We start from the raw sequence: 25443 nt of genomic DNA, 5'->3' as shown, positions 1-25443 counted from the left end.
ATGCCCATTAGTTTTTTATTCGGGTATCAAAAAGAATAGTCTGTGTTCAAAAAATCATTGGACGCTTGTGCTTCTTAGCCTAGTATTTAGCATATCTGTATATACGTGCGTGTGTGTATATATACACACTTCAGGAAGAACCAAATACCTACATGATGATATTGAAGGGCTGATGTCAAGTCCTAGCTCTGGCACAAGCTACTTTGCTAGCCTTGGGTACATTAGATAGGGACCAAGGCTCTGAAACTATTGTGTAAAACAGTAAAAATTTTTAATTTCCACCACTATCTGTCAGACCTTCCTAGTCCAATTGGACTGTTTGTTTTCCGCTCGGTGTTGATGCAGCACTTAACAGAAAGGAGCTTAAGGTCTTAAGACCATAGCTCTAAGGGGAAAAAAAAAACACAACTATTATCACTTGTTTTCCTTGTTTCATAATTAACAGGTTTCGTGTAAGATTCATTCCCTTAAAACTGACATTGACAGGACAGGACACTGTGACTGCCACATTTAGGCTTTCTCTTTTTTGTTAAGAAATGTGAAGCAGTTTGATTCATCTTTTTGTTTATATAGCTATAAAAGATTAAATAAAGGAAATCCATAGCCAACTCAGAGTAAATGGAAACATTTATACAGAAGGCTCAGCAGTTTCTCGTTTGGGGCACATTTGCTTTTTCCCATTTACCTTTCTTTGCTCATGACAAAGACAACAAACAAAATCTTGACCTTCAAGAAAGCCTGAAGTGTGACAGAATTCAGGAGAAATGGACCCTTTAACAAAGTTAGATCCAGGTGTTTGTGTTTATGACTTAGGCCTACATGAGGTGAGGCGTAAATATGTAAAAGGCAGTCCCTGCCTTCAAACATCTGCTAACAATGAGGCAAAATGGAGGGGGACCAAAGTAAAATTTCTTTTTGCTTCATGTGTAGGAAAATAAACTCTGGAGGAGAGGTTGAGTGATTTGCTTAAGGTCACCTAGCCCAGAGCTGGGAAGGCAGAGTTCGCACACTGGTTAGACTGCACTATCACAGTTTGTAACTAAATATTCAATGTAATGAAGATTTAAGGTAAGTAGGCAGTGGTGTTCAGGCACTAAACTGCTAGAAATGTCCTTCTGCTGTAGGGACATCCACATGAGGTAGAGTCAGAGGAGCTTTGTTATCTTCTGCTAAGAATTGTCTGGGCATTGAGTTTGAGGCCTGTCACAAGGCCTCCTGCGATGCCTGAGCACACAGTGGTTTGCAACGAGCAAAGTATCTGACAAACAGCTCTTCCCTTCATGCTTGGGTAAAATATGGATTATCTCTGAAATAGGACTCAGCACCTGATGCTCCCGAAGGACTTTCCCAGGCATTATTTCATGGCATTTCTCCTTCGGGAGTTCTCCCTGAAAACACTCCACCCGGAATCAAAAAAGGCTCTGGTCTAGGAAGAGAAAGACATGACTTTGCTCATTTATGCTACCTGGCAGTGTAAAAAAGAGAGGTAAGTAGAGAAATTGAAGAAACCCTTGCTGTTTGTATGGCCAGGCTCTATTTAACTATCCTTATTGTAAAGATGAATGAGAGCTGGTGTTGTCTAAGACCATCACTCTGGTGCCTCTCACCCAACACTAGCCAGGTAATGATAGCTCTTAAATACCTGGCCTTGGGAGGTGGTAATGGGCTGTCAGAGTCAGGGAAGAGCTGTTGAGAAAACGGAATTTCGGTTCAGCTGTCAAAATGGATGTCCCAGACAACTTGGCTTTGGTTTCTGTTAGGAGAATGTTAGAATCTTAGAACTCATACTTTTATTTTCCTCCTCCTTCCAATACTGTCTTTTGGCTTTAACTATCTGCCCTGTTTAACCCAAGCAGTTTGTTGCATAAAACTAGATTTGTTTATTTATTTATTACATCATGCTGCTTGGAGAAATTCTTTCAGCATTATCCCTGGCCACACCTGGAGAAAATCCAAGCTCATTGTTTCTGCCATACTCTTCCTGCTCTCCATGCAGTCTGCCCATTCCCTTCTCCCCTGGAGCTGACAGGCAGACTAAAACTCCAGGGGAGGAATAAAGAAAAAAAAAAAAAGAAAAACACACACACACACACACACAAAAAAAAAAAAAAAAAAAAAAAAAACTTAAACCACTGCATTTTTCTTGGCAGTTGCCAAGTTGTGGTGCACAGTCATGTTACACACCCACTCCCATGTGTGTGCACATGCATATTTGTGTAAAGTGGGTATAATTTTCATGTTGGAGTGTTTTTTTCTGTGCTTTGGAGTTTTCTGGGGATTTGTTCCTGGGTGTGACTCAGAGCCTGCAAAGGTACTGAAGAAGCAATGCGTTTTCTTCAATAAAAGAGATGATAATCACATCAGCCAGTCTTGCAATGGACCAATGCTTTCAAAATTTAGGGTAACTAAACACCCCAAAGACTCGTTTCCTAATAATCTATTTTGATGGATCCTCCTCTCAAAGCACCTGGTGTCTTACAGGAGACCACGTATCCTGGGAGCTCTGTTCCCACTGGAGTGTTTCAGGCTCTGCATCTGAGAAATTTTAGATTCACAAGGATAAACAATTAACTTTTTTTTTTTTATTTTAAGTTCAGAAGAATTAAAAATGAAGTGAAACTTGCATTATGAAATGTAGAGCATTTCAAGCTTCTTATATTGATCATCTTAGGTATTAATGTATGAGAGACTGTGATGAGTTGGGAGCATCTACTCTAAATCCCTTTGAGTTTTAATCTGGGGCAGATGAGAAGGAAAAAAAAAAAGAGGATTTAAAAATAGATATGTGCCTTCTGTAGTCAATTCACTCTGCAGGAAATCTGAACAATATTCAGGAAATACTCTAACTCTCAGCAAAGCCTGTTGTTTCTAAGCAGAGCCAGTCTGGTCTTATCCACGCTGAGGAGCAAATGGGATTGACAAGCATGTAACAGAATTGAGACAGAAAGTGTGAAACTGTGTTTGAAAGCAGAGAGATGCTTAGAGACAACCTTAGCTCAGTTGTGCCTGACAAAAGAGGAGGAAATAAAGGGAGTTCCTTAAAAGAATTCTTTATCATATGCATTTAGAGAAGGCAGCAGGCACCTGAGGAGGCCAAGGGAAACCTAAATAAAACCATATTGAAAGCTAGGCTTCTGTACCATACACCAAGAATTCAGTGCAGATCGTTAAGCAGAACCCACTTGGCTGGGTGATGCTGAACAAAAGCCATCAGCATGGCAGCAAAAGACACCTGCTTCGCATCCCTCATTCAGGTGAATAAACGAGGGCAAGGAGCCAGCGCAGAGCCATGTGAGCTGTGGAAGGAAGGTCCAGACAGCTGAATGCAACCCTTGTGACATAACTGGCTGAGCAGACTCAGCCCTGACTTCAGGCAGGACATGGCTCAGCTGAAAATTGGAGGTTGAGATACTAAACAACTGCTTTGCAGCACCAGGGGGACGTTGTTCGTGCAAGTGCATCCACTGTGATAGCGCTGGCTTCTATTGCTCCGGTTGTGGGGGGGTTGTGGTTTTGGTGCTGCTTTAAGCTAGAGCAAAATTTGCATGTTTACTTGTCCTGGGTGCTTGTGGTTACTTTTTAGGAAGTTTTTGTGGTTTCTAAAAAAGGAGACAGCCAATTCTGCAGTGAAGCTCTTCCCTCTTCTCTCAGGAAGAGGGAAGGAAATTCTGCTTTCAGATAACTTTCAGGCATTGAAGTACCACTCAAGGAAAGTTGCATAGGAAGAGATGGAAAAAAAAACTTTTTTTTTTGTCAGAAATTAGTAATATATTGCCTTTCAAGTAGCACCTTCGCGCTGTAGAGTGTGTGGGAACACCAGGCTGTGTTTGCAGCGGTGGTCATGCCTGAGGTATGGCTGGAGCTGCAGCATCTGCTTGGGGCTGAGCAACACCTGCAAGGGCTTTTTTTTTTTTTTTTTTTTTTTTAGGGAGCTGAAAGATAAAACTTCAGGGCTACAACATGCACCTTCATTCATTATATCATCCCAAGGTTAAAAATGCCCGTAGCTTTATATGCTTGCCTAGTCCTCTCTGAGAAATGCCAGCCTCAAAACTCTCCATATTCTTCCTGTCCATAGCCAGGAATCTCTTCCTGTTCAGAATTTAATGGGGATAAAACTGGCTAAACAGAAGGGATTTGTATACGCAGCAGCCACTTTCATGAATGCAATGAGTACATGCAAAACTGCTGTTTGAGCACATAACCTACTCAAATACTTAAATAGCGTCTATTTGTGAAAATCCTGCAAAGCGTGCTATCCGTCATTCTTCAGCTGAAAAGCATTTGTTATTTTTCAACTCAGTTATTCTCTTGATTTAAGTGTGTTCAACCATCTGTTGAGGGCACAAGAAGACAGAAGCGAGTAATTAAGCAGACCAATTGCACTACACAAATAACAAATAATTGAGATGAAGCGTTCGGAGCCAGTTCATAGGCTAACAGTCATTTTTCATGACTGGTGAGTGCTTCTGAAGAATATATGCGGTTGTGAGAAACAGGAGTGGTGACCAACTTGCAAACCAGGAAAAAAGAGGTCTAAAATCTGGAATTGGATTTTGGGTGGACTTGTTTCACCTTGCTATGAGTGGAGGTACAAAAGTAAAGGGTAGGCTGAGTGCCAAACCTGAAGTCTAGAACCAAGCAAGGAGGACAGCAGAAAGGAAGAAATACTGGCTAAAGCTTCCCTTTTTTCACTCCACAGTGGGCAATATCACTGAAAAGGTCATTAGATACAACCTGAAATGGACTTTTTAAGTAAACCTACAACTAAAACCTTTGACGTACAATCTGACAACTGAATTACAGTCATCTCAGGCGTTTCCTTTAGCATTTGCATTAAGCTTTGTGTCTGCACTGTGCTGAGCACAGCCAAACAGATGCAAGATCTTCTGCTTACCCAAATGAAAACCCGCTATCCCCTTTCTCTGCCAAACAGCAAAGGTGACAGGCTCCCCTCAATGCAATGCTGATTTCAGAGATGTTCTCTATAGAACAAACACCATCTAATTCTCTGAGATTATCACTTAGATTGATGTTATTGAAGTTTGCTTGCTGATCGTTCCAGAAGCTGTGAATTTTCTTTGCCTCTTTACACCACTTGCTGTGTTGCAAAGTTTTGCCTCTATTTATACATTTCCTCTAAGCATTACACATACCTGGTACAAACAAATCTTCCTTCATCTCTACCAGAAAGTTAGCTGCTGGTGTCTGTGTGCATTTCTCTGGGATTAGAGAAAGAAGTGGGGTGGAGGTGGGATGCTGCCAGATCCCGGGAACCCAAGGCTGCACATGTTAGCTGGGGAGGAATTCTGCTTCCTGAAGATAAATCTTAGCTCTTTTTGCACCAATCATAAGGTTTGCAAGCACCTTGATATATTCAGTCCAGACGCTTGTGTATGGGAATGAAGTGAGCAGTAACTCTGGAGTTAAATTTTAAATTAGTTTTCCAGTGAAGACCTGCCCATGGAGTTGCTTTAGTGTGACTTACTGATCACCTTCAGGGTATTCTGCAGGAAATGAAGATTTATTACAGTGTTGTTACTTGACCTGTGGCTTCTACCTTTCAAGGATGAGCATTTCTCTTAAGCAAAAGGAAGCAATTAGTTACTGTGACAGGGGTTTTCTGGAGGAAGCGGCTGTTTCTCCAACTGAACAAAGAGGGTCTGAAAGGTGGCTCAGCTGGAGGACACTGAGGCAATCCACTGGCCTCAAGTGGAAATTAAGTCAGACACGCACAGGGGATGGAGTGGTTTATGTCATAGAAGGGAAGCAGCAGGAAAGCCAGAAATAGTTAGGAATTAGTAGGCCAGTTTGGGCGAATATGGCACATTGAGAACTGGGTCTGTAAGCAAAGCTTGGAGTCTTCAGCTCCTGCTGGGGTACATTTAACTTCAGAGACACTGAACTATCTGAAGATAATGTTCTAAATAAATCAAAATGAATAGTTAATAATAAGAATAAATAATAAAAATAATTATTAAAACAAAATAATAAAAAATAGTAATAATAAAATTAAAGATAATATTCTAAAGAAATCCAAGTGTGATCTTCCAAGGGCATGGAGTCAGCTAGTTTTCTGGAACAGATATTAAATATTGTGGTAATAAAAGTTAGGTCTCAGTGAGCTTGTCCAGCTCATCCCAGTAACACCGGCTGCCACTTTTCTACCTCTTTCTTTGCAGATTTACCCAGTCTTTTGTTCTTGGCAGCTGGTAATACCACCCCCTACTCACTGCATGGAAAGGGCATGGCAACGGTTTGTGAAGACTAATGACCAAGATCTGTTCTGGGAGTGATCATAACCTGATTTAACATAGTAAGTACATAAGAAAAGAGAAATCTGTTAACTTTTTGTGATTCATAAAGGTGTACGTGCTGATTTGCTTGGACTTTGTGGAGCCATGTACTTCTGGAGTATGGAGAGATATTCATCACTTCTGTTCTTATTCTCAGTTGTGAGAACACTTATTAAACAGAGGCAATTGCCTTACGCTGAAAAGAAAAATAAAATATGACCCATCTTCATTTCAATGTAATTCCTTAATTGACATTATCTGTGATGTATTTTCGTACCATTTTGGGAAGTTCTTGTGGGAGAAGTACACTCATTACTCATACTGTTGCCAAATTCTCTGAGGGAGGACATCCTCCACTCTGGTTTGAGTGCAGTCTGGTGCAAAGGTTCCTGCAGAACTGCGTGTAAGGATGCAGCGTATCAGAAGTTATCAACTGATGAGCAGAATTACTTATCAATGTTATGGTGGTTGTGCTTTGACAGGTATTCAAACTGAAAGATCAATTTAAATTTTCTGAAAGGAAAGAATATGCAGTAGATTAGTTTTCAAATGGTTTTTTGTACAAGGAATGAAACTACTTACATTGGTGATTTTCTAAGGTTACATTTGTTTTTGCTGTTTCTTTTTCTCTTCTTCTAGATGCAATTCCTATTTGCTAAGGATTCTGAGCATTACATTAGAATAAAGAAGACTTGGAGGGCAATTTTAGAGAAATAGATATCCAAATCACTAGCATAATCCTTCTGGCTCTTTGAAAATGAAAAATAGAGTGTTTCAGAGAGCTATTTATTGGAAAGATTAGTTTTATCACGAAATTATTACTTTAGCACATGGTTTGAGATTGGTCATTACCTTAGAAAGTTCACAGATGAAAACACAGGGAGAGTTGCCAATGAAAAAGACCTAATGACTGAAAGAGTCTTCCTTGCGTGCTCCGTTTTCCCCCTATAGCTATGTTTTGGCTTCACCAGGGAGGAGTAAACAATCTATTAAAAAAGCAAAGAATGGAAAAAATAAGTTAAAACTGTATTATAAATTGTGTAAATTGATTGATTTTGTGGTGGAAAGCCTTCTTGTTTATTTATAGGGCTAGGTAAATGTTGGAAAAAAATATGTATTTATGAATAACATAATTTTTACAATAACATCTGTGTTTTTTCTTTTCAGGAGCTATCAGGCTGCAAGTGTTTACATTGTAGACAGGAAAGGAGCCCTTTGTCTTTCTGTATTTGTGTGAGAGTATGTGAACAGCATGGAACGATATAACTGGCACATTAAAGAGAAGGCTTTATCTGCAAAAGGTAAGGGCAATTCTTTGAAAGTTTAGTAACACATTGACGGTCTTAGCCTACCTGCTTTATTATAGGTAAACCCTTGGGGAAGATCTCATCAATATGATGTAAAAACAAACCAGCTGACGGTTAAGTTGTTTGTCGTCTTGCAGCACCGCTTCACTGATCTGCCCACTTGAGTTGTAGCATTCCAGGACTAAGCTGTCTTTCATTACATGATTACTCAGTTGCTCTTACTGAAGCTCTGAAACATGTCATGCTGTAAGGAATGAGAGGATTTATTTATCCTAATCTATAATTCACAGGCCTTACACATAGAAAGCTCTGATGTCATAGTGACAGACCTTGTATAAATGCCTGGGTAGGTGCATGCTGATGGCCACAGCTGCTATGGACACAACTATTTTGGAAGAGTACTTTTAGCACTGTAGTCCTTTCTCACTCACTTTTGTCTATTTTAACTAATTTCTAGCCAATGTAGTAATTCTCTTGAGTAAAACCCAAATGCTTCCATCATGTGTCAGTCCCCCTGTGTTGAAATTGGAAATTAAAAGAAAGCCGGTTTTGAGTTTGAGTCATATAGCAAATTTTCATGTCAATTTTCATGATGAGAGGAAGGGGCATTATAGAAACTTCAGAAGAGAAGTGTGAAAGGAGAAGTAAGGTCAGTGTCTCTTTAAACATCTTACACATATTGCATGGCAGCAGGATTATAGCCGTCTTGGGATGCTAGCATTTTATTTGTAAAAATAAATTCTTCCAGAAAACATCCCAAACCAGTGTCACATTGTTGAGTGCTAATGGCTGCATTAGCAGTTATCCGCGGTTATGCATATGTCCATCCATCTGCCTTATGACTCTGCATCCGAGGAAGGTGCTGTGCGTTAGTTATTTTACTTAAAAGTCTGCTTTTTATGTTTGTAAATAAAAAGATTACAATTGGTGATGCACAGGGCTAAAACCACTAATTGTTAGCCAGATTAAGCTGCAGACACACTTTTCCCTGTGTAGAAGGAACCAGAGTTAAAACCAGGCTGCAAAATGTACTTCGTGGACTTTAGAACACCTTTTTCAAGCTTTTCTTTGTCAATCTTAACATCTTAATTTGTAACTAAAAATCCTTTTAAATTGTCAAAAGGTCTCTTTTCTTCGAGCAGGTTTGTTGGTTTGTCTTGCACAAGGCACTGGAGTATTATTGCTGGAGGGGGTCAAATCTCACAAAACAGCATTTGCATATACACATTGCACTTCAATCACAGTTCATTTTGCCCGCACCTGGGTCTGCTTTTAACTTGCCACAGGTAAAATTTCCCTTTTGGCAGCAAGCCAGCGCAAAATTATGCGGATTCAAACCTCAGTGAGACTTTGTGCTGAGTCTTCACATGAGGCTAGAATTTATAATAGAAAACAGTGGTGGAACAGGAAGAATATAAGTACCTAGCCCGATAGCGTGTCACGGGAACATGTTGTTTATTCATTTTCTTACTATCTCTCTGTCTGGGAAGTTTCAGTCTTCCAGTGGGAGAGGAGAGACACAGACATGTAAGACAGATGCAAGTGAGATGTAACACGTTGTGAGTACAAATGACTGCTTTGAAAATGTCTGAAACCCCACAATGTGGGGAAAAACGTCCTTGTAGCCATCTGACAAGCATGCACGGAATTGGGCTTGAAAATGTATTCTGATCTCCAATGGTCAGTGAGAGAAAGGAGACAAATGTACAGCAAAATTTTACATGCTATTTTCCATGAATAATTCAAGTTGAGCTTGTATATACCAACTCGTGTTTGTTCCAGCTGCCCTCAAGCTCATAAGCATGAGCTGGTTTCTGTATGTGCTGGTTTATATCCATAAGGTTCTCATTATGTACATTTCCCTTTCTGCCCCATGCTTTTTGAAAACATAAAGCCTCTGAAGACGTGGAAAATAGCAGGGCTGATTAGTCCTGAACTGGTCAGGCAGTCAGACTTGATCTTTGTAGGTCCCTTCAAACTGCTCTGTTCTGCTCTAATATCTTGTATTCACTCTCTAAGCAGCTTCCATTTGTTCACTAGTAAACTGATTTTGCAGTGAGTAGAGAAGAGAAACAACCTCCTGTGTATAGCTTTGTTGTTTTGGCTATCTTGTGTGCCTTCTTCATGGTCTGGCACAAGTCTTTGTTTCCCTTAGTGGGATGGGATTTGTACTCACCCCTTATTTCCAGCATCAAGAGAAGGTAAACTTCTGCAGCTGTTATAAAATCTGCTTGTTGGCTGGTGGTATCTATTTGTCTGGCAGGCTAATCCAGGTATTTGTAAAGTTCTCTGTGAAGTGGAGTGTTTCTTGCTTTAGGAAATAAAATAGTTAAATTTTTGTAGAAATACAAGTCACCAGTCTATCTTCATGGCAACCTCATGCAACTCCTGCCATGGTCATGGAGAGAAGGATCTGGAAAGGTATTTCCCTGCCATTAGTCATCTTTAATAGTGGTTTTCCATTTGAGAAAACAAAAAAAGCAACAGGAAAGCAAAATGATCTGCTTTTTTTCCCCCTCTTATTCTTAGCATATTGATCCTCCTAATCTGCTGTGTTTCTCCTGTGAAAAGAGGTGGAAAGTTTCATGTGATGGAATGGACTTTGCTAAATACGGTGCTGAATTTTAGCACAGGTAGTAACTACAGCGATGCCTTCCAGTGAAAGCCTCTGGGTCTCTTGATGGGATCAGGGCATTTCCTGCATCTGGCCATAGTAAGACATCTGATACATGTAGCACCGCCGTCCTTCCCTCCCTCAAATCAATTCAAAATTGATTATACAAATCTAAGGCAAATCTGATCTAGCAGGCAAGCTGCAGATGAAATGTTAAACAAGCACGCAGGGTTGCCAGCTGTGGCATTTAAGTATTACAAATATGCCCACCTCTCCAGCTGATCATATCCCAAAGGAAATGGCTGGAATACACTTAGAATAGATGCCCTCACAATCTGAGATGTATCGTGTGTTTTTTCCATTGACCTGCAGTTTGTAACAGTGAAAACTGTTCTAATTGAAGCTGTGGTGTTTTCATGCTGTCATTGATTTCTGTGAAGAAGCACAGAGGCAAGGCACCTTCCTGTTATTGACCACGGCTTCCTCTGGTGGGGAAGTCCTGCTGGATGGAGAGCAGAGGGAGGTGGGTTGGAATGACAGCTTTAACTATACAAAGCTAAAACAGGGATGGTGGGCACCACAGAGGACTAAACTAATGAAATTCACACAGGCTGACTCTTCATTTGGTTCGGAGAAGTCTCAACTAGGTTAGAGTGTTAATGTTTTCAGTAGCTGAATCTTAGGGGGAGAAAAAAACACATTTCGGAAGACTTTGGGCATCACAACCTGCCTGAGCATGAAGTCCCAAAGCGTGTCCCCAGCTGAGTGCAGGCACCCCTCATTTGTGTCCAGTGCAGTAGTGTGCTTTCACCTAAATGTGGAACAAGTACTAGACTTGTGGGCTTCCCTTTCCATGAAGGACTTTCTCAGTTCTCAGCCTGGTAACTATTTTTGGGTGGAATTGTGCTCTTCGCATTCGTTTTCCAAGCAGCAGATTTGAAAGGTGTTGCTCCTGTTTTTAGGGGACCTTTTTAAAAAACACCATGTCACATTGGCACAGGACAGGAAGAAAAAAAAACAAACAAAAAAACAAACAAAAACAACTCAAACTTCAAGAACTTCCTCAAACCGGGATGATTGTTTCCTTCAGCATGGATTCAGGTAAAGTCTAGCAACAGTGCTCCTATCGAATTAGTTTGGCTGTATACTCCTGCATACAAGTTGAAATGTATTTCCTGCCAGCACTTCTGGGAAAACTTCTGAACTTGCATCTTTAGAGGGAGCGTGAACACATCTCCAAAAGGAATTGATGTAAATGCTCAGGCATACAATGGTAGAAGTGTCTCTGCATTATTTGCCTTTAATGAGAACAAACCGTCGCTGGCACCGTTTCCAGGCAACTACCAAGAAATGCTTAACCTTACGTGGGGGTCTTGCAAGCCACACATTACAGCAGGTAATGGATGGCTTTACAACGAAACTAGCTTGAGAGAGCAAGCAGAAAGCGTTTATTTAATCTTAGTTTTAATTAGCATTTTTCCTGTTTTTCCATGTAATTATTTCTCCGTCAAAGACTTGCTTTGCTTAACTAGGAGAATCAAGTAAAAGGTTATATTTTTTTGTGTTCTGCTTATATTTAATCAGCTGAGAAATACTGTAGGCTACAGGAGGTACTGTGGGGTCATAGGGAAAGATTTGGACAGTTTGAGAGAGTTCCCTTGTAGTGAAAATGGGAAGAGCCAGGAGGTAAAGTGGAATTCCAGAGACTCCCAGAGAGGCTGGAGCCTCCTCATGCATCGTGTGCACTGCACATGGTCATCTGTTTTTACAGGCTACAGCCTAAATCAATGAAGGATTGACAGAGCAATGAGGGTACAGTAATGAGTAAACCGACTTGCAACAGGCTACGGTCTTTCCCAAGTCCCAAACAGCGTCTCATGAACAGAGGGAGGCTTCAAAAATATAATTCAGCCTGGCTTTGAAATTGCTGTTCACTAATTTTATGAAATAGTTGTTATGTGGTATCAAGTGTTAGTGTGCTCCACGTTTGGCAGCATCTTAAGTCAGTTTCTGTGGTTGTATTAGAATGTGGTTATCAACATGTTTTCCGTCCACGCTTCCAAATGGTGCTTGATGACTAAACTGGCAAATAACTGGGATCCGTCTATGGCAATTCACTAAAGTTTACAATTTCTCATCACAACGCTTTTAACTTCAGTGTAAAGAACTGATACAGCAATAAAATAGCATGCAGTGAGCAAACCCTACCTACAAAGAATATTCCTGCTTCTGCAGTAATCAATGTGAACGCTTTCCATGCTTGTCCAAGCGTTAAGATTGTCCATTAGGTACGTGGCTAGATAGCAACTTGTGGCTCTGCTGAATCCATGAGGCTTTCTCAGTGGACTTTTATCCTTAGACAGAATCCACAGCCACAGGTGACCCAGTGGAAGGTCTTCCTGCGGTGCAACCAGGTAGCTGGTGCAGTGTGTAGTACTCTGAAATGGAAATGGCCAACAGCAGTAGCAGAATCTCTCCAGTATGTTTGCTTGCCCGGTTCCCTCAGCCTCCAGGGGACATGGAGGGAAAGTGGAGAGAGGTTTGAGATGAGATATTCTTGTTGACAGACGTGTTTAAGTTTTGCTCTTCTGGCAAGCGAAAATTTTCCGATGGCAACACGTTCCCAAAAACCTGAAGCCAAAGCAGCTCTGCTTTCCTGATCTCTGCCGAGATAGGCTTTGCTGTCTTATCTATGCCAATACACAGATGGGATGTCTTTTTTACTTCTAGCAAGAATTTCATGTAAGGCCTCGCACAGTGTAGCCTAAAGTGAGAAAGAGATTTGTCATTTTTTGACAATAATTCACATAGACTCCAAAACAAATGTACTTCTGAACAGTGACTCTGTGAACAATAAAGCAAACACTCTCAACTACCTACCAGCCCATCCATCTTTTTAAATCATGTCAGCAGACTTCAAATTGTTCCCCAAGTTTTATTGTTTTGTAGAGAAGGAAATAATTTGTGGTGAAATACACTGAGCCATTGAACTTTGCAATTGTTTATTACTTGGTCTTGATTTCTTGCACATTCCCTCTTCATCATTTCCCTGTCATTTGTTTTAGGTGGCGTGGTTTATTCGCTCTTCGAAGCTATCTAAATTGCATAGGTAAATTTGTACGTTGAACTGCACGGCCTCTCTGCTTGCAATAGCATCCACCCCCTGTTTGTAAAATTTGTGGTAGTGCCGCGTGCGTGATTTTGTTGTAGGCTAGGTGCGAATTCTTCCTTCTATCAAGAAAAACATGTTTATGCAGTCTGGTGTGAAGTTGTTGGCAAGGAGACAAGTCAGGCTTTTGTTTGAACTGGACGGCTGATGAACAGACTTTCCAGAAAGTAAGCTGGACACAAAGTAGTTGGCATGGCAGGTAAGGTGAGCTTTATGCCACGAGGAAGATCTTGTGGTGCAAGAACAACGCTGGTCCGGGTCATTTCTGCGACGTGAGGGAGAGAGAGGTGACTGGCTGAGCTGAGGCTGCTGCTGCTTCTCCCACGTTGTCATCACTGTTATAAATGAGCGCCCTAATTAGAACCGAGGGAATTTATGGGCAGATATGAAAATGTGGTTACTATAGTTACCAGGTGCTCCGGCTCAGTTGGGAAATGTTGCTAATATAATGATAGCCCAAGGGTAAGCACATGAGGCAAATGATGAACAAGCCCCCCTGCTCCAGGAGAAAATCTTTTGCTTTGCACATTGTTTCGTGGCTTGTTCTGCAAACCAACATCCACCACTGCAGTTCGTTTTCTCTTCGCTTTCTTTCAGGGGAGTGATTTTTGCTAAGGATAAGGAGCTCTGGGGAACAGAAAGTGCAAAAATGAAATAGCATTTAGAGCAAGGTTAAAGATCTATTTACATATGTTTTAAAGCGTTCTACTAAAATCCCTCCCCACTTCTCTGTACACAGTCTAGACAGCAAGGCAGACTATGTGCACCTCCATGAGCTCAGAAATAAAATTTCCCTTGTGTACTTTCTCTGTTCACCCTAATTCCAGCAGTGGCCCTCGATGCCTGTCTCCTCCTATGGACAGGGAAGGAGGAGAGGGAGCAGTGAATTGGCTCTCCCCTTGCCCAAGAAGAAGGGTATCTCACTGTCTTGCTGCTTCAGTCCAACTGCAGGCATTAGCCACCAGGTTTGGGAGGATTCAAGGAGAAAAATGGCATTTTAAGTGATAAAGCCTCACAGCTGTGGTTGGAGAGGCCTCTTGCTTGGTGCTGCCTACAGGCAGGATTACACAGGTTATTACTGTTTGCTACAGGGGAAGGAAGAATTGTGGAGTCAGATTAATTCCCTCTGCAATTTCTCTGAAGTCAACGAGGTGACACTACTGATTGCTTTGACATAGATTTTTCAGTCCTGAGTAATTACCTGGTCCTTTAGAAAAAATACAGGAGTAGACAGAAAATCAGAACAGCTGCTGCTAAGGGAGCTGATCCCCACCACCTTACACAGCACTGACGAGGAGTTGCTCCCTGGTTTTGGAGGAAGCCTGCAAGAGGAGAAAGCCCAAAACATTTACATCCTGCCCAACCAGTGAGAAACTTCACCTCTACATAGCAATTCCCAGCACGTTGCCTCCCACTTGTTACTGATGGAAAATACTAAACTTTTTCTGTGAGGTGTGCTGAATCCTGTGATTCCTTACACGAGCACAAGGACTGACTCAGGTGATGTTACAGAGAGGGAGGAGATCCAGAGAGTAATTTGTCTACAGTGAGGTCTAAGCTTCAACCTAGCATCCCTGTCTCTCCATTGGCTGAAGATGCTGAAAGGCTTTGAACACAGTTGCTTCAGCTCAGATCTCAGTCACAGTCACAGCTGCCTTGATGAACCTGGCCATTCTGAACGACTTAAATGAATTTGGAAGGTGGTTTTGCTTCATTAGCAAGAAGGTGACGTACTGGCTTCTGTATCAAGCCTTCCCGTAGGAGGGTGCACGTGCTGAGGTGCAGTGAGTGGGCTTTAAAATTTCACAAAGTTCACATGAAAGGGCATCTGAGTTGGCGGTGCCTCATTTCTGTAAACACTTCCCTTTCTACCCAGAGCTTTCTGGAGTGCTGTGCCAGCACCAGATGTAGATGAATCAGTTTTTAAGTGTAAGTAGCCAGCCAGAGATTACGTGAGGATCTACGAGCTGCTGCTTTGCTGTCTACTTCAAGCATTGCAGTGGCTACAAGGGGTTCATCTGCTGCAGCCTGCAATCCTACACAGAGGAGAAAACCCAGCTTGTCCTTTCTGAAGATAGTCCTTTACTGGGTGACCTGGAGCATGGCTGACAACCTCAGGATCTGTTGTTATAGTCCAGCTGCTGTTCCTCATCAGCTGCTATCTACAGTGAGATGTGGTTGCCTGCCACAGCTCATTTTTCCTGTAGTTGGGCCTACCACAGTTTGCTCAAATGGGGGGAATAGAAAATGTTTTCAAAAAGAGATATACAGCAATAATGAGGGTGAGAACTCCTTTCTCATGATGCAAGAGAGGACACTGAAATTAAAAAGTGCCAAAGATGCCTGCTGTCTTAAGATAACCTAGATGGACTGCTGGTCTGACCCTAGTCATAGCACGTCTCCCTCTCTTTTGTTTTGTGGACTCGATCATCAAACCAAGGATAAAAGAAAGTAGTCTAGATGTTTGATTTGGGTTTTAATATTTGCATATTTTAAAGTGTACACTGAATAGTTAATTGTACCAAAAATAAAATCATTTCAAACTTAAAAACAAGCAAACAAGAACATATCAACAGCACTTCCTTTTGCAAAATATTGAATTTGACTCTTGATCTTCTTAGGATCTTGAATCTGGATGAATTCAGCAGCACTGGCACATGCATTCTGGGGGAGTGTTAATGAGGGGGGGAATTTCTTTAAAAATATTCAAATAGAGAAATTTTGCTCATCTGCTGGAATCCTTTGCAGTCCCTACTCTTGTGACGACACGGGAGAAATCCCATCTTCCTCATGTTATTAAGATCTACGGCAACTGCTGTGTGCTGAATCTCTCTGTCTTTGCTAAGGTGATTACACAGATTCCCCCCCATAAATTAATATCACGTTATAGATACTCTAATCACAATGCTGGGTTTCTCTTCACAACATGAACACAGCGCCCAGGCTTTGCCTGACAGCGTGCATCTCTTTAATTGCGTTGGATAGTTCTCCTGTTTGAATTTTGGATTGGACAGGTGGCATGAGCCAATATTTTATTCTTTGGGGTTTACTGAGAACCAGCTGCCAGACTGTGGGTAAGCTGTGAAAACGCTCTTCTGTAGAGCTTGGCTATTTATCTTGGCCACATCTTTAATGCCAAAACAATCCAGGAGCATCTCGCTCTCGTGTGGTCTATCAGCCTTGAAATAATGTTGTAGCTCAGGCTGCAGACCCAACAAAAGTAATTTTATCCATACAATTTCTACAGGTTTTGGTCTTGCAGGATGTTTTGAAATGCAGTATCCACAGCAGCCTGAACAGCAGTTTGTCTGTCTGTTTTCCTTCTTTGGAAGACAAAATCCAAGAGCCCTTCAGTCTCTGAGGACACAGAAAAGGGTCTTTTGTTCCAATGGCTGAACTGCTGTAATACTCTGGACAAGGGTATTAAATGGCAGGAAAGCAGATTTGTATCCTGCCAAGTTTTCTGGGTTAGCATGGAGCATGAGGCTGCCAAGCTGGTTCACTGAGACTGGGTCTGTACACACCTCATTTTCACACCTCCTGTTAGCACCGAGATAAACAAGCCTGGATCTGACAAACAAGCTAGCTGCGAAGTGATCTCCCATCTCTAAAAATGTTCAGGATGTCAGCGCTGTGTCACTTTGGTTGTCACTTTGGTCTCAGCTGGAGCTAAGGCCGCTGCCAAGTCCTCCTTTACATTTCTCAGCATCTGCTGTTCCTCAGGTGGCTGGGGCCATATGGATTCTCCAGCTACAAGGTGGGAGCTGCTCTAGGTGGTGGTCTCAAAATCAGGTCAGTTCATGCCATAATCAAGCCTAAAGACTGGTGGCTTCGAAAGCTTCTGCAAATCAGAAATCTGGTAGCTGGGACGTGCAGAACAACCTGGATAAAGCCAAAAGTTGTACAGGGCTCCTGCAGGCAGGGTAAGGACCTTGTGCACCACCCTATCAGCTGCTGGGAGATTCAGGAGCTTTTTTTGTCAGTAAGTTTGTCTGGAAGTTGTGAAACATTTTCGAAGCAGTTTTACCAAAATCAAAGAGCCCAGATAAGTCACTACGCTTCTGACAGTCCATTTAGAAATTAAGGAGACGAATAAGCACTGCTGCTGTCAGTATTTTTTTGCTGATTTCTTACAGACGTGAGCTCAGGCACGCTGTGCTGCCATTTCTTCATTTGTCCTCCTGTTTCCTTGGTTCTACCTTTCATAGATAACTTCTGAATTCTTTTTCCACTTGTAACCGTGTATAACACAAGGGTATGAAGCACAGAAGTAATGAAGCTTCTGTGATAAGGTTGGTCAGACACGGGAAGGTGAGGTACAGTATTGTATAGCTTGCCAAAAGAGCACGCACCGCCACCGGTTGCAGCAAAGCCGTGTTGTAGAAAGGTGTCCTGACAGCAGGAGAAGTTTGTAGGCATCAGCAAAGTCAGCCAAAACGATGGAACTATGCAGGAATGCAGATTTTCAGTAATAGTTCTGCATGAGTGACTCACTTTCAGAAGAAATAATTAAAGAAAAAAATAATCTTAAATGAAATAATAGTATATGTCACCAGTGACAATACAATACCTATGAAGTTATACACTCTGAAAACATTTTTACCAAGTGAACTATGAAGCCAGGCATTCACTTAAAGAAGTAACACAGAATTTCTTCTGAAACAGACTTGTTTGTTTTTAAATTAAATACTGTTTTATAAAGAACTGGAGAGATTTGAAGGAACGTCCTCAGCATGCATGTTTCCGCTTAATTTTGTGTTTTATTTGGTACAATTACTGACTGCTTAGTGTCCTCTGAAAGGATAAAAAATACATGGAAACATCTAGATGAGCATGATAGGAGACAAAACAGCTTCCTCTCTGTAAAATGTTCCCTGCCTTTTTTGGAAAGGAAAGACCTGGAAAAAGGTTGGTAGTTACCATCTAGAGGTGGGTCTTTCAGTTAGAGTTCTTTTTGAGGGTACTTTTATCTCTCTGTTGGAGAGAGAGGATGTTAGAGGACCGTAGTCCCAAAATGGCTGGGGAGGATTCAAGTTGGAGAAAGCAAAAGGTGGCTGGTATCTGAGTTCTGTCAGAGCTCCCATCAGCTGTGGTGAGTAAATTAAACAGTAACGGAGAGTGGATTTGGGTTCTTTGGCCAGCTGGCAGGACTTGGCATCGTCCACATGGCTGAACTCCTTGGACGTGGAAATTGGATGCTGGATGTAGTTCCTGGGCTGTGGTAGTGGCAGAATTTGGGAAATGCCTTGTTGGCATAGGCTAAACTGTGCTGGAGCTGTTCTGCAGATGTAGGAGCTGACGGTTAAGCTCCAGTGTCCAGCAGTGTTTCCTGGCACTGGATTTTTGACTTGTGCAGCTCCAACCTGCCTGCCTGCCTCTGGATACTTGTATTTATTCAGCCAGCCTGTTATTTCAGAGATCCCAGTTATATAGTCAGAAATCTGGCATGTTGCGAGAAGCACTTTAGTGTTTGAAAATACTTTAAACTTTTCCCTGACTTTCTGAACCTGGCTTAGGCAAATCCTCATTAGTCTTGTTAATGACATGAGGTGCCTACAGAGCTGGGAGCAGGGAAGTTGCTTTGCGGTAGTGACAACTGACGTTTTGCAAGTCAGAGGTGTCACGGAGCTGTGACCCTCTGGAGCTTGCAGCTTCTTCCCATCAAAAAAGGGAAAGCCCACAGGTAGTAGCGTGGAAGGAGCAGCATCAGGCAGCCGGATTCTGGAGTCAAACAGTTGTCTTTCAAAACGTGTCCCAGATTTTAACCTCTTGAACCAAGAACATGGCAAATCAAATGGAAAACACATGGTTCGCTGCTCTCGGTTTTGATAGCATCAGGAAGGAGAATCAAAGATTAATGGGTGTAACGATTTTCTAAGCCTATCTGTAATGCTTTTAGCTCGGTTTCCAGTGGAAGTAAGTGTGCCTGTAGTAACCCTCTTCTGTTGTTTTTCATCCCCAGTAATTCTTCCCCTGACCAAGTCTGAACAAAGGTATGTTAGTCCTTACACATTATCTAGCCACGTGTAGAAGAGAGTCTTGTTAGTGTCTCTGGCGAGGAAGGACAATGTCTGAACTCAGCAAAAAAAGGAGGAGCAAAGATTGCACAATGATGAGTGTTCCTATAAAGACCACAAGTGAAGGAAGAGCTTCATACCAGGTTTTCTCCTTAATCAGCTGAGGTCCTTAGGAAAAGATGGCTCAAAACCTGCCTTTCAGGTACTCTCCATCATACCTCTATCTTTTTTCCAGAGGAAACATTTTGCAAAAGAGACAAAGTGAATAAAAGTTACTTGTAAAGGCAAATATACCTTGCAACTGTGCCTTGATGGGTAAGATCAGTAATAAAGATCAGGTTTTTTTTGCCCTGAAATGTGGATTTTAAAACACTGTGTTTGAAGGTGCCTGAATTCCCCAAGGACAGACAGACACCTACCTACCTTCATTATCTTGCTTTTTAAAACCTGTTTTATTTCCATGTCATGGGTCCAGCAAGCCAGAAGTGTTGCTTCAGAGATGGAGCCAGTATCAGAGAGGCACAGATGTGACATGCGTTTTCCAGTCCTGTGGAGTGGTGACTTTTCCCAGCACAGTGGGAATTGCAGGACATGGCATTGAGGCCAACCAAGATAATATCAGATTCATCCTGAAAAATTGAGGAGTCTGGATTAGCTCTTGGTTTTTCAGGTCTCTTTGGAACCAAAGGCCAAGTACGCATCAGGCTAATTTGACACCAAAGAAAGGGTTGTGCATATTACAAGATGTGCTTGATTTTGTCCTGATTCTTAGGATGCTGTTGAAATATACAGATTGTGTTTCCAAAGTCAGTACGACTGTGTCTTATAGGAAACTGTGCCTGGCTTTGGGGGGGAAGTAGCACTCAGTCTATGTAGAACTGGAGGATCCCACTTTTCGGGAAGTGTTTGGGAGTGCGACTCCAGCAGCTGCATCTGAGATGAAGCCCAGCAACACCTTTGAAAGCAGTCAGTTCCTGGCCATGTGCTAGCAGCAACGTTGTGTGTTTTAGGAAGGTTCTACAGGGAAGAGACAATACCTGCCAAAAGGGAAGAAACTCAAGGAAAGGTTGTATGCTTAGAAAAAACAGTGTATGTAAGGATGTGACCGAGGGTGTAGGCCTTTACGAGTGCCAGGAATTTGCAGAATACTCTCTGTGCTGTCCCACAAAGGCTTTGCTTCATCTGCAGTTGCATCATGTTTGGTGGTAATATTAGTAATTTTCAGTGTTCATGTGGTGTATTTAGCTGAAAAAGGGAATCTGAGAGACTTCCGGAGACTTCTTCCTCTGTATTTAATTGCTGTTGTCGCTGCTGGCACTGTCTTAATTCAAACACCATGACTCGTGTGGATCCCCAGTACATGTAGTGTATGTTCAATACCGAGGCAAGCTTTCCTAGGTCTGATGGCAACCCACTAAAGACCAAGCCTGAGCATCTTTATTCCTGTTATAATGATGCTGTGTCCTCCCCTGATCGTGGCCTGAATTTTCTGACCAGTTACCCGGGGTCATTTGGCACACAGGTACTGGATTTGCAGCACGGTGAACCTGGGGCCACTAATGATGCTGCATCCAAGAGAGACAACGAAAATGAGCTCTGGCTCTCAGCCATTTCGGTCTGCTATTATTTTGGACCATTGGCCATGAATCAAGTTCAAGCCGAATTGCCCACGCGCCACCGAGAACCACAAGTAAAAGGTCTCCGATGAAATTAGCGGAGGAGCCGCTAGCCTCGTGCAGCTCAGGTGAGCCAGCATTGCCTACCTGCCCCTAAATGTCAGCACCGCTCGTCCTGCCTCTGCGCTGCTTTACAGCTGCGAGCACAAAGCCTTGGCAGTGCCTGGCTGCTGCTGAATGCTTTGCCTTCCTGTGTGGCATTTCGTGAGCGCGCCGGCTGACCTCTAAAGGTTTGACAGCGGGGACTGATGTCTGTTATGGCTCCGACGGCACGCGGGTAGCAGTGGGGAGCCTCTTCTGCATTGTCCTTCAAGCGACCTTTGCTGTTGCTGGAGAAGAGGCTTCTTTCGCTGGCTTCTTGGCAGCAGTGCAGGAGGGCTTGGAAATTATAGGGACTGCTCCAGGGACTCCACTTAGACCAGTTTTGGGAGGGGAAGGGGCATGACAGTAAAACAAAACAAACAAGCAAAAAATAAATAAAACATAAAAACCACAAGAGTTTCCTCTGGAAATGGTAGAGGACTGGGCAGCTTCTGTTCCAGACCCCGGAGCTGTGAGGTTTTGTGTGTTTGTCAATAATCAGGAGAGGGGGCGCATCGCTTCTCTCTAATTGTCTCTTTAATTTTCTGTAATCGAGGGAATGACACTTTCTGTAGAAATTTCTCTCCACTGGGCAGGCTAACGCTCCCAAAAGCTGCTTCGGGCATTTTGTGCAGTAGCGGAAGGAATGGGAGAAGTGCCTCCGCCTACACCACATTTATTCTTTGCCGCCTCCTCGAGGGGAAGGTTAGTGTATTGCAACATGATTAAGGGCAACAGAATCTTGCCCTAAATCAAAGAAAGCTTAGGAAGAAATTAAAATTGACTTCCTCAGGCCACATATATTTGTTTGTTTTCTTTACGTGGTCTTTCCCCCATTACGGAGCTCAAGTGCTGTTGGCACATACAGTCTAATGGGTACTACGGGGCCAGCAGCATGATGGATTTTAATGTCACGGGGAGAGTACTGAGTGAAGCACGTGGGGGGGGGGGAAAGAGAAAAGATCCTTGGATTTCATTGCACAAATAAATGTCAGAATGAAACAGGTCTGGCATTACTTCAGCTCCCTGCTACCCAAAGTCAATCAGAGAGAGGCAGTCGTAGAAGCAAGAAATACCGTGCTGCTCGGGTGTGGGTGAAATAAGGGGTCTAGAACTAACCTTGTTCACCACTGAAATGCCGCCTGAAACTTCAGACCAGGTTTAGTAGCACTTCAGTTCAGTCTGGGGCTTTTCACCTGGCCTTTCAGCACAGGCGACCAGTCCTGCAGGTTACCAAGCCTGGGTTGGCGCCATGTGTCTGCTGCTGTGCTGTGGGACCCAATTCAAGCTTTGCTCACCCCTTTTTAAGTCCCGTGCATTTTAATGTGAGAGGTGTGTGTCTTCCACTCTCATCATCAGGTCTCAGCTCTGGTTTTGCACAGTGCCAGTCCCTGTTTCCCAAGCTGAGCCCAGGCATCCCCAGCTCTTGTGCCCAGGCTGGGTGCCTGTCTCTCAAGGGCACAGCAAAGGCAACTCGACGCTTTGCTGTGATGCTGCCTGATGTACAGGGTACGGCCACAGGGGAATTTAGCACCACGTACCAAATGCAGACCATGCAGCTGGCTGCCTGCAGATGTGCTGCTTGCAGGGCTGCTGTTACACAGCAGCTCAAGTCAGCTCCATTCAGGAAAGATTTAACCTGGACCTGTTTGGCTCAGGGGAGCGGCTATTGCTATTTAGTGGGATTACAGATACTGCTATTTAGTGGTTTTCACTGGGAAGCCTGTAAGGAGAAAAAGCCTGGGTTTGTTTTGCTTTTCTCCCTCTTCCCCACTGCTTTCCACAGCCAGGCTGTTCTCTCAGTTGGAGCAAAACATTGTATCTTTAAACTAAAAAATAAGATTTAGAAGTACAGTAAAATATTTCTTTGCAAAACAGATTGCTCGTAAGACCCATTAAAAATATTTTAGCTAAAATATTTGTGAAAGTCCCTGGCAAGGGTACGCTCAAGACCAGGTCTAGATTTCAAAGCCATTTTTTTCCTTCATTAGTTCCTTTGTTTCATGTAATTTCTGCAGGCATTGCAAGGGGCTTAGCATGTCCACCTTGTTCTGGAAACAGTCTAATCTTTATTTGCCAAAATGGTAGTTTAAAACTAGAAACTAGCCTAAGAGCCATCGTGTCAATTGAACAAATAATCTTAACAGCTTCCGTGTATCCTGCAAGGTTTTTCTTATTAAAAAAAAATAATAAAGAAGCTGAAAGCAAGCACTGAATCTTTCTGTAACCTGGTGGGTACACAGACAATAAAATTGCTTTATATGTGTCCCTCTCTTACCCTTATCTTTCTTCAAAGTACCTAAAGAGGAAGGCAATAAAAACAAATACTTTATAGCATGGTAACCTCTGAACTGCAGTGCTTTAAAGAAGTAGCCATATAATCTAACACAATATGATGGTGCTGTTTCGCTTGCTGAAGCCCTGCTGAAGTGTAAGGTGAGGGCTGTGTCCTCTGTGTAGCTTTTGAGCTGCTACTTGAAAATTTGGCTTAGTTAATGTGGTACAGATGTCTAGAGTTACAGGTACAGTGATCCCCTTTGGGGCTGTTTCAATTAATGGTTTGGTTTTATGCTGTTGTATTTTAACTGTTTGGGATGGAAATCCCAATTCCTACATAGTTTATTAATACAATTAACACAAAACCTTTATGTAGAACAGAATGGTATGAGTACTCTTTTTTTTTTTTTTTTTTTTTTCTGGGTGAAATAAGGAAAAAAGTAATTAAACTCTGGTTGTCCTAGTTGAAAGAAACTGAAGCCCACTGTGTTGAAAGAACTTATTTGACCCAAATCAGTGAAATTCAGAGTTTCGAGCATAGCATTTGTCTTGAAATTTAAATGACACTTGTGTTGATTAGAAGTAATGTCTTCACTTCTGGGCACTTCCAGAATTCACCCATGCCTCTCTTCCTCCTCCTCTCCTTGTTTTTGTCAATATCACCGTGAGTTTGCTTCATTTGCTGTCTGGGGCACATGTGATAGGCTCTTTTTAGGTAAAGCATGGCAGTCTCAGAAGATGTCCTTTAAAAACTGCTAATTCAACTGCTTGTGATCACCTAGACATACTTAAAAAGCCATTTGTTTCTTAGTTTGGTACACAGCACATGTACTCTTCTTGTTCTTTCCTTTGAAAGTTAAATATTCATTAATAACTTGTACGCTCTACACAGGGACAGAGCTGTAGCTTCCCATGGGGTCATGAAATCCTTCCTAAAAAAAGAGTTTGCCTACAAGCTGCCTGATGTGCTTTTCTGGGATTGCCAGTACCCTGGCATAAACGTCAACCTGGGAAGGGCTTAGGCAGAAGTGGGGTGGGAGTTCCTTATGTTCTTTTTATTTTCTTGTACATCTTTTAGCAGAGATATCAGCTGCTTCTGCAGCAAAACAGCAGAAAGCTAGGATGTCGCTGTGCTTGATTTGCATCTGATCTTTGGTGTCTCTCTTCTGGTAATGAAATTCAGTGAGTTACCACGTGTCTTTGGTGTCATCAGGTGATTCTCCATGCTCTGGGATGCAGGCTTCAAATTGTTAGCTGTCTAGCAGCAGAGAGCTTTGGTTCATCCCCCAGATGCAGCCCTAGCAATACATTTTTCTATTTGCTTTGGTGACGAGATGGCATCTTGTCTTGTGAAAGACAGTCTGGAAACTTTGCAGCGTGGTAGCACAAAAAGGAATTGAATTGATGGTCAGTACTTCTAGACAAGTAAAGGTATAACAACCTGCATCTCACTGGCAGCAAATGAAAGGTAAATATTGTGGGTGGTGCAGTATTGGTAAGGTATGCCCAGGATTTAATCCCTGGTGCTTACATGGCAAGAGTAATCCTTCTGGGCCCCTGCTAGCGATATAGAGGCAGGGGCTGATCGAGGGGGTATCCTGAAGGGCTGAAATGAAGTTTTACTCTAACACTCTAACATGTGTTAATTTCCAGGCAGAAGGAAATCCTTGTCCGCCTTGAGACATGCACCAACGGCAGCTTAGGAGACCAGAAGGAAAGCCACCCACAAAACGTGGTGGTTTTGTCTCTCACAGGTCCATGCAGAGATAGAGTAATCAGAAGGTGCTGCAGGTGTCTGGAGGGATGCTTTGACTTTGAGCACCTTTATTCTTGATGTTTCTGGGTCCAATACCAACCTGTAGCTGCTCCACTCTTGCAAAGTCCTTCCAGCAGCAGCGGAGCAGTCTGGGCCTTCTTTAAAGAAGATGTGATAGGGCAATAGCATCTCTGTTTGGCACGTGTCTGTGGAACAGATTGCTTCCGCAACCAGATTATTTCATTTACTT

The 25443-nt window shown here is 42.5% G+C and overlaps 2 long non-coding RNA genes across 8 annotated transcripts in view; both read left to right on the top strand.

Moving 5' to 3' along the window:
• Positions 1-25443, top strand: part of LOC137856342 (uncharacterized) — a 298868-nt gene that overhangs the window by 23648 nt on the left and 249777 nt on the right. For 6 of the 7 annotated variants that reach the window (XR_011096373.1, XR_011096372.1, XR_011096371.1 and 3 more), the window contains exons 2-4: positions 1316-1486; positions 6183-6316; positions 7464-7597. This is a non-coding gene — a long non-coding RNA (uncharacterized lncRNA). Of the gene's footprint in view, positions 1-1315; positions 1487-6182; positions 6317-7463; positions 7598-7662; positions 8842-25443 lie in introns of those variants that run through there. The other variant, XR_011096374.1, reaches the window with a different exon arrangement.
• LOC137856344 (uncharacterized) lies at positions 11242-15961 on the top strand. The gene is made up of 2 exons (XR_011096385.1): positions 11242-11318; positions 13283-15961. It is a non-coding gene; the product is annotated as an uncharacterized lncRNA (long non-coding RNA).

This window comes from Anas acuta, chromosome 4 (assembly GCF_963932015.1).
Source record: "Anas acuta chromosome 4, bAnaAcu1.1, whole genome shotgun sequence".
In the NCBI taxonomy this organism is placed as follows: domain Eukaryota; kingdom Metazoa; phylum Chordata; class Aves; order Anseriformes; family Anatidae; genus Anas; species Anas acuta.
The sequence above is the reverse complement of the archived record's forward strand: the minus strand, read 5'-3'. Positions and strand labels throughout refer to the sequence as shown.